Raw genomic sequence first — 9,409 nt, forward strand, 5'->3', positions numbered from 1 at the left:
TGTACTTATTATAATATTTTCGCTATTCATAAAATTTCCACTGAGATTATTTTAGGTAGGTACGTTGTCAACGCTCTCTGTAAATTTAGATTATGGTCGCCGGCAAAATAAAAAATAAAACTACAGCCGAGTTGATAACCTCCTCCTTTTTTGAAGTCGGTTGAGAATATTGCACAATTTTTTTCTGCATTTGGAAATACACTAGGGCTAAGCCTAGGTTTAAAATCATTACATTTTGTCGTGCAAGTATCAGATTCGGATCAGACCGGTTAGGCGATCCATATGCGAAGAAAATCGTTCTTAATTTAAATTATCAGTCTGGACTGTTATGTACGACGGACACCTTTAAAATTATAAAAAAATAGGTACCTACAGTACTTTCATTGTAGCATGGTGCGGGTGACAGCTGTAAATATCATAAGACTAGAGAGCCAGTGTCGCAACTCGAGTCGATAAAACTAAAAATTTAAAATCTTAATCACAAATTAATGTTATCATTGTTCCGAATGTTACGCTAATTTTGATGAGAATATTAGAGAAATTCTAGGTTGGAATATTATTTGCCACTTAAGTAAGGTTAAATGAAGTTTGCAAGAATATTCATTATAATTAATAAGTACCGATACAACTCAAGATCCGTTAATTCCCATCACTAAACGAGTCTCTGGTGTTTCGTTACCGCATATTACGTTTCTTCACTTAATTGTGCTTTGAATTTAATTAATTGATTATAAATTATCTAATATAAATATATTATTTGTAATAAATTTTATTTCGTGTAACATAGTTATTTATGTTCAAATATTTTACACCAGTCATATTCAGGCTACAACTAAAATATACTTCCATATATTTAGGCCGCAGCAACTTTTTTTGAGTGAAACGAAACGTGCATCAAGTGTCACCAGCACCATGTTAGAATTAAAGTACTGTAGTTTGTACTTTTTAGTTATGTCAGAAAAGTAACGTGAGCGTCATACAAAGTTGAATTTAACGAGCCCTTATTAAAAAGTTGTCATTGTGCTTATCGTTTTCGTGAGCTATAACAGTATATCTAGTATATTAGGTAGGTATATGCTTATCTATAGATGTACTTGCCTAGATATCAATGACAGTTCTTCCAGCCACAGCGTCTATTAAATGCAACAATTAGAAAAAGAGCCTTGTTATTATTAAACAAAAGTTCATTTCGCCATCATCGGGGAGGTCTACAAAACCATACTTTCAAACAAAAAAATCATTAATGTTTTTTTTAACTATATAAGGTACTTCAGTCACATTGATGACATTTGTGACACTCCAAGGCTACTATTTTATTTTCTATCGGTTAAAAACTTGCTCTAGTTTGATCCTCTGAGACCGAATTGCTTGGCTTATGAGCTATAAAGACCCACCAGCCTATAAACCATCCTCATGATAAATATGAGTATAAATGCCGTTAAAGTAAACGGCAGTAATAATTTCGAATCGTTCTGGCTACCCACAAGCAAACTGCAGGGATTACGTTAAATCATATTTATTTGAGTAACTTCTTAAGTTGTTTGTTGGAACCGTTTGTGAATTAAATGTTTAATTTTTTCAATTTTTATAACTATGTATTTTATGCATTGTTTCGATTTATACTCTTTTTTGCGCTGTCGTGTAATAAATAGTAGGTAAAAAACTGTGTGTGTGTTCTTTTAGAATCGGGTTGTATGCAGAATTAAACTTAGGTATATTATTTCAGTCTACCGTAACTTGCAGAGAGATTGAAATGTTGATATTTGAATCAGTTACAAATGTAAGTACGTTAAATAATTTACAAAAAATATCAAACTATCAGTCGTTCATAAACCTAAAAAAACACAGCCTGTCGCCGCAACGCTATGACTTTTACTGTCCGATTTGATACGAAATCGATATGAGAATTAGAATACGGCCGCTGGATAAACGCGTCTGTCCTATGGCACCAAGCGTAACGATTCGGCTAGGACGCTCCATGGACCGTGTGGAACGAGTGTCTGGGCTGGAGCCGAGATCGGGCGGCAGAGTGGCGGTACGCGCGTGACGTCATCCCTCTCCGGGCGCGGATAGCGGACAACGCATGCGTTAGACCAAGATTACAAAATACAAGTACGACGTATCGCGCCCTCCCCCCGCCCCGGCGACACCCTCGCCCGCCATTTCTCGGGCGGTGCGCGACTCCTCCACTCGCTCGGCCGCCCGCCGTAACTTTCCCATGCCGCGTCGAGGCCGTGCCATAAACTTTCACAGTTTCAAGTGCGTGTTAACGACGGACTCGGTGTGAAAAGAACATTTGATTTGAGTGACATTATTGCGTTGGTTGGTTGGTTCGGATGTAAAAGTTCTGGTAAGTTTTTTCATACTTTTTGTTTGCAGAAGCTGTTTCTTTTTAATTGACGACTTGCGAATTAGGAAATTCGCGGGAAGTTTCGTACATCGAAGCGCGGGGCAATTGCAGCGAGTTTGATGGTTGCGTAACTGGATGCGCCGCGATCTGACTTTAGACCTTCTGAGTCTTAATTAACTGATATAAGCACTTATCTGTATCACAAACACGTCAATGGATATAATTAAGTAAGTACTATTAAAAAAGAATCACAAAAAAAATCGGAATTTAGCCTGATAATAAATAAGTTTTGAAAATTGTCAACTCCGTACTTAAACGATAAACTTAAAATAAGGTAAAAATTAAACTGAAAAATAACTAGTTTTTTCTTATCATAAAAAACATCTCTGGCGACAACTACAAAGAAATAACCGAAACAAAAGTTTGGTATCATTCAAAAACTATTACTCTTAAGCTCCGTTATTAAACGTACTGTCTGTCCAAGCAAACGTTTTTAATAACATTACTTTGAGTTTAGCTAATATTACAGAACATCCCGAAAGCTGATATGAATGTTGAAGGAGCACGTGACACGCATGTTGAAGGGGGGCCGGGGCCATCTCTGTTTTTTTAACTAACACTACATGAAACATTTAACCCAACCACGGATTATAATAAAAATAATGTAAGATATATTTTTGGGAGCTTTTTTTTCCATAAATTAATTTAAAAGCCGTGATTAATGTGACAAATAAATGGTGCTAAATTATCTGCCAAACTTTAAGAACACTAATTTTTCAACGTTGTTTCAATCGATTGTGAATTATATCATAATTGTCTGAAATCACTACTGAAATCTAAAAACCGCAAAGAAAATACCAACACTTACTATCTAGGTATTTACATACCAATAACATTCTTGTCGCCACACCCCTGTTTAAATAAGAAACCGTGAAAATATCGATTTAATTTTCGACCGGATTTATATAATTCATTCGATAATTTGCCGATTAACTTCACATTTAGCACTTTTTCATTCGTATGTACTATACATATGTATGTATGTGTAATAACGAAAGAAAATGCAATCAAAAACGTGGACAACATCTAACTGAGTATTTATCCAGCTACATCATAAATCATAAGTAAAAATAGGACCCCTTTTAATTTAGTATGGTACCTCTTAATTATGACAAACTACTTTATCTATTCCTCTAACCCAGGGTTCCTCAAATTTATGGCTCCGCGTACCCCTGTTAAAGTTTCTACATGATAGCGAACCCCCCCCCCCTCCCCCAAGAAAGTAATAAAATGGCTGTTGGAGAGACTAAAAATAAAAAAATGTTAATCATCTTCCTAGTCTTGCAGCCTGGTGGTTTTTGGAGTCACGTAAACCTTGTCGCGAACCCCCTACCGTCGAATAGCGAACCCGCGCTATTCGAGATCAGTTTGTGCTGATCGACATCTTCCCTAGGCAGGGCAAATTGCCATTTTTTTATGCGCATGTGTGGCCTTGTCGGCAATAAATCTAGTGGTATCTATTGGGAACGGAGTTGCGAGTCAGTTTTGCTTTTGAGAATTCATCGGACGTATTGGAATTGTACTCATAGGATGCCTTTCGGAATTAACTGAATCAATTGTTTGATGGACGACGCAATCTTTATTATAATGTTTATCTATTTTCAAACGTGGATACAGTATATACAACATGTTAATTAAATAACTGGAAACCTCAGACACCCTAACATTTTTTTTTTAAGTTAGTTTGCATTTATTTTCAAATAGGTACCTTAATTATTTCAAAAGTATTCGGATATTTTGCTAAGTCAGTAATTAATCTACGTAATTTCTGACTATTCACTCGTAATTTGTGCTTGTCAGTTAGCGCTTCGCTTAAAAAAGAAAATCAAACTGACAAAAAACGGCCAGCATTAAATTTTCTAAATAGTACCTATGCAACCTTGCTAAAATATTTACGTTCGTAACTAATAGATTGTGCACAGTGAAAAAGGGATTAAAAAACATACAACTTGCTTCAAAATTATAGTGTAATCGATTCCACTCTCAATTCTGAGCAAGCTAGGAACCTACTTTTAGGTTTTCAGTTATTTAATTAACGCCTTACATACCCAAAATAAAATAATAATCATAATTTTTACGTGCCCCAGCGGACAGAGTATTTACGGTACCACTTTTACCGTTCCTTCCATACGCGGCAGACATCGCGATTATGCTGATATTATTATTTCTGTGAGAAGCAAGGTTTTCGAAGCCAGATCATAAAATAAATTTGAAATTTGGTTATGAATAACTATAAAATATGACAGGTCGTATTTTCAGAACATGTCTACGATATTACAGATAACCAGGACTTTGAAAGTCGGGCTACGTTTGAATTCTAACGTTTATTTTTGCAAACTCAGTGCGTATTTATTATGTCGGTGTTGTATGTAGTAGGTAGTGTTTGAAAATATTGTAACTCAATAAATAATCTTACCAAAAACAAAAAGGCAAGTGTAGTCAATCTCAATAAGTCAATCCCATTGCTTTGAATTTAGATTGGTATTAAAGAGGTGAAGATAGCGTAGTTGAAATTCATCCCAATTTAAGCAAATCACTGTATCTACTCGTAGACGGCACCAGAATTCGCATAAGGTATTCCCGGCAAGTCCAAATTACTTTAATTTGCGCTGATTACTTCTTTATGCTTGGAAAAACATTAGAGAGTATTATTAACAATTACTTTACAGTTAGGTACATTATATTGAGAGCAATCTTTTACTAGCGCTTTACTTGTTTGGTTAAATGAGTTTGTGTGTGTTCATTTTAGGTATGTACAAGGTTATATTCGTACAGGTAATTAAGTAAAACGGTTAAAGAAATACTCGTCGTAAATAATACATTTCCCAACATTTTTTTTCAACTAACGATTTTTTTAAAACTGAAAGTAGGTACTTCAGGATTGTTATAAAACAAACCTAATCTAACCTATAGGGTTTTACAGAACAGTCCTGAAACATAAATTATCCTAAATAGTTCCCAGTTCCAGAAAAATATCATTCTCCCATATGAAACAGTTTATTATGGAACAGTTGGGAAATTAATTGTTTGGGAAAAATATTTTCAGCTAAAAGCCAAGATCTCACATAAGTACTTAATATTTTTTTGATTATGGAAGTCTTAGCTATGCAAAATTATTGTTTTTGTTCCATCTTTTGGAAACAGAACGGATAAATCTGATTTATAAAATTGAAGGACCTCATACATTTTATTCATTTCAAATCACATAAAACTTATCCCTTGCGCCTTATTCTTCCATTGTAAGTGGATGGCTGGAGCAAGAACCAAGGCTTAGGCAAAGTCTAGGTATATTATTATTAGTTACAAATAACCTCAGAACACTTGAAAAAAAAAGTAATAAAGTATTTAATCACAGGGTTAATCACGGCGCTATGCTCTAGATTAACATGTAAGCCCGTAAGGATACTGACACGGCTCGGGCATAGCTAATTGCCCCCCCCCCACCCCCACCTGAATAATCGCTTCACTCAATTATCCCTAGTCTGATGTGATTTCACTTTTGAAGCTCAGCTGATTGGAAATAATGGAAGACAGTGACGAATTGCGTGTTGATTTGTATTTGATACCTTTCATGAAAGAAAATCCCGGTGAAGTTCGAGTTGGGCTCACACACGAAGGAATCCGTAGGTACCACTATCTACACATTTCCATTTCTAAAAACTGAGCAAAATAGCCGAAAAAAATATATTTTGTACAGTGAAAGCTTAGTTAATGACTTGGAACCTCTTTTGTATGAATTTTAAAAATCTAAGAAGGCTCTAGATTTGATTTTGAAGAAGTAAAGTATTTGAATAAAATGGATATAGAAAGTACCAACAGAGTTGAACACAAGAGCATGTTACGTAATAACAGCGGGATTTTGACATTCAGCCATTTAGTTCATTCATACCCCTTTTATGCATGAACTAAAATAATTTCCTTGCTCACCCGCGACCTTAAGATAGCTAAGCTTATGCAAAATATGCGTGTTCATGCAGTTCCGATAAAGAATGATTTAGTTCCAACAAATGTTTGGCGAAATTCGACTTATTAGGATGCTCATTCCTATATGCCGATACATGCTCTTTAAATCTAGCATTAAAACTGCGACCTGTCATTCTTTATCGGACTCAGATTCGTATGAAGTGTTACATTATTGTGGCAAGGGGTTTCGTCTCGATGTTTTAGAATGCATGGAGATAATTAGATACAACAGTATGGGGTCTATTATTAATGAGCAGGTAAATTTAGTTTCATCTCCCTTGCTACGGTTTGGATCTAATTTCAGCAATGGTAGTTAATAAAACATGCCTTGACAGTGAATAAATAAAAATCAAGGTAGTTTTGAAGGACGGTTAAAAATTTAATAAAAATTTGTGGGTAGTTTTGTTTCATAAAGCATATGTGGGTACTTGAGGATTTACAGTGACAAATTAAAACGGTGGTTGTGGTTCGTTAGTCTAACAACTGATATGGTGTACGGTTGTATCACTCTGAAGATGAGCTCTGGTTGAGTTCGAAACGCGTCAGTGTAGTGTGGTGGTGGTGATAGATGGGTTTGTGTGATTTGTGTGTGTTCTTACAGTGTGGAGGTGGAGGAACTGCACGAACACGCATATTTTGCATAAGCTTAGCTATCTTAAGGTCGCGGGTGAGCAAGGACATTATTTTAGTTCATTGATATGGACCTCCGCAAAGTAACGCCTGATTCAATAAACCCTTTTATGCAATCAGTTCTTCATGTATGGGTAAGGCCGCGAATTTTGACCAATTTGGACGTTTCAAATTTGGAACGCTGATAAAAAAAACTGATAAACACCTAGAGGTTTAATTTTTTTTATTATATGACACGATATAAACTCTCAAGGTCGCAAATGAGATAATTGATTTAAACCTTTTAAAAAATAATAAAAATATATTACCGTCCAAACGTAACGAAAATTGACTATTTTTTTGACCACGAGTACTTAATACCTCATTATTTTTTCATGCTATTTAACTTCTCATGATCATGATTTTGTTTAAACAAAATTTTATGATATAACGATAGTCCTACCGATTGCGGAATCATGATAATCAAATAATTTTCATGTTTATATTTTATTTCTTTTCACGTGCCAAAAACCACGTTTTCGTTACGAATACTTAGGTGACGCTTAATTAAGCTACCTTTAACGCCAATTTCGGTAGAAATTTGTTTTTGTACACTGGGCAACTAATACTCTAATAGGGCAACATCGATGAGATAAATAAATCTCATCAGTTTGTTGACAAACAGCCATCAAAAGTGACGCGGAGGTTTTTTTTCGAAAAAACGTCGAAAGTGCTTGTTCGATTTTAAGGGTAAGTAGTGATTATTTTTAACTGGTTTTTTTTCATACGATAGGGTAATCTTTTTCATGTAAGTGGCATGTGTTATTATGTTCAAAATGTCGTTATTCACCATGATAAACGATTTTTTGTATAAAATACGTTACACTTTCGTTACGATTACGTTACATTTTTACAAAATGCTACGTATTTTGTACATAACGTAACGAAAAAATGTGGTAAAGGGAAGTTCACACAGAAAATTCTAACTTACACCAGTTTATTATTAGGTTCCAGACTGCACGCACAGTAAGTTAGTTACATGGATATTTTGAAGTTAAATAAATTTAAATCTGTAGGTGCAGGATCGGCACAAGAGAATTGTGGCGAGTTCTGTGTTCACGTCCTGCTACATGCATAGCGTATTTAAAGTGAGAGACAAACGAGAGATTCACTTACCTACTTAGTTCATTTGTTACCTAAACTTAATAATCATAATAATTTATTTCCAAAACATCTTTTACATTGTCCACTTAACTAAGATACTACTTCCTAAATTGGTAAAACCTGTGATTTAGGGTTTTGGCCATTTCTTTGAGGTATTTAATAGCTTGTACAGTCGAAGTCACAAGCATGCTCACAACTAGGTGGTAGGACCTTGTGCAAGGTCCGCCCGGATTGCTACCACCATCTTCCTCGCTAATCCTGCCGTGAAGCAGCAGTGCTTGCACTGTTGTGTTTCGGCGTGGTGAGTAAGACAGCCGGTGAAATTACTGGCACGTGAGTATCCCATCATAGGCCTCTAGGTTGGCAACGCGTCTGCAATACCCCTGGCGTTGCAGATTATTATGGGCGGTGGTGATCTCTTACTCATTTGATCGTTTGCCATCCAGTCGAATAAAAAAAAACCACATCCAAATTCGTTTATGCTTATAAATGTGCACCTTATTGTCAGTGTTAGAGAGGCATGTAAAGATACACTTTTGGAAAGATGTTCGTCAACTAGAGGGTACTTCTACTTCCACATTCTCATGTTTAGCTCTATAGATCTCATATAGGACAGATTTAAGATCAGTATCGTCAGAAAGTTCTAGTAAACTAAAACTTCACTTTATTATATGACATGTATTTTTTTCATACATACGTTATCTAATGGGAATTTTACCAGTTTGATCTAGGCTTTATAAAAATTTGCGTTACGTTTTATGGTAACGCCACGTATTTTTTTTATGTTATTTCTATGTCACATTGGTTAAAATTCGCGGCCTTACCCGTATGTAGCTGTGTGTGTGTAATGATTCACTTCAACTCTCGTGGCACTACCTATAGTTACTAAGATTACAAACTACAGAATTATTTAAAAAGAGAATATTATTTCAGTTTACGTTCAGTGTTTATCAACTCGTCACTTTATTTTCACACGTCTATAAGAAAGAAACATTATCAGTGAACAGCTGGATGAGCGCATGATAATAAAGAATGGTTCCTTTCACACTTTAAAATAAGTACAATACAATACAATATAAAGACTTTTTATTGTACACCAGAAAAAGTAATCGATATAGAAATCAGATACACAGAGAAAAATTACAAGGTAAGCAATAGGCGGCATACCTTATAGGATAGGTCCTAAATCCTACCAATATTCCGATACGGACTTTCGGATTATTTTAACATATATCATACGAGTACTCGAATCGTCAGTAAGAT

At 35.3% G+C, this 9,409-nt stretch overlaps 1 protein-coding gene across 2 annotated transcripts in view; it reads left to right on the plus strand.

Annotated features, from left to right (window-relative positions):
* Positions 1-2,168: 2,168 nt before the first annotated feature.
* LOC141433398 (uncharacterized) overlaps positions 2,169-9,409 on the plus strand; it is a 170,811-nt gene continuing 163,570 nt past the window's right edge. For both annotated transcript variants that reach the window (XM_074095420.1, XM_074095421.1), the window contains exon 1: positions 2,169-2,350. The gene's annotated coding sequence lies outside the window, so the exon portion shown is untranslated. The remainder of the gene's footprint in view (positions 2,351-9,409) is intronic.

The sequence above is a fragment of the Choristoneura fumiferana genome, chromosome 12 (assembly GCF_025370935.1).
Source record: "Choristoneura fumiferana chromosome 12, NRCan_CFum_1, whole genome shotgun sequence".
In the NCBI taxonomy this organism is placed as follows: domain Eukaryota; kingdom Metazoa; phylum Arthropoda; class Insecta; order Lepidoptera; family Tortricidae; genus Choristoneura; species Choristoneura fumiferana.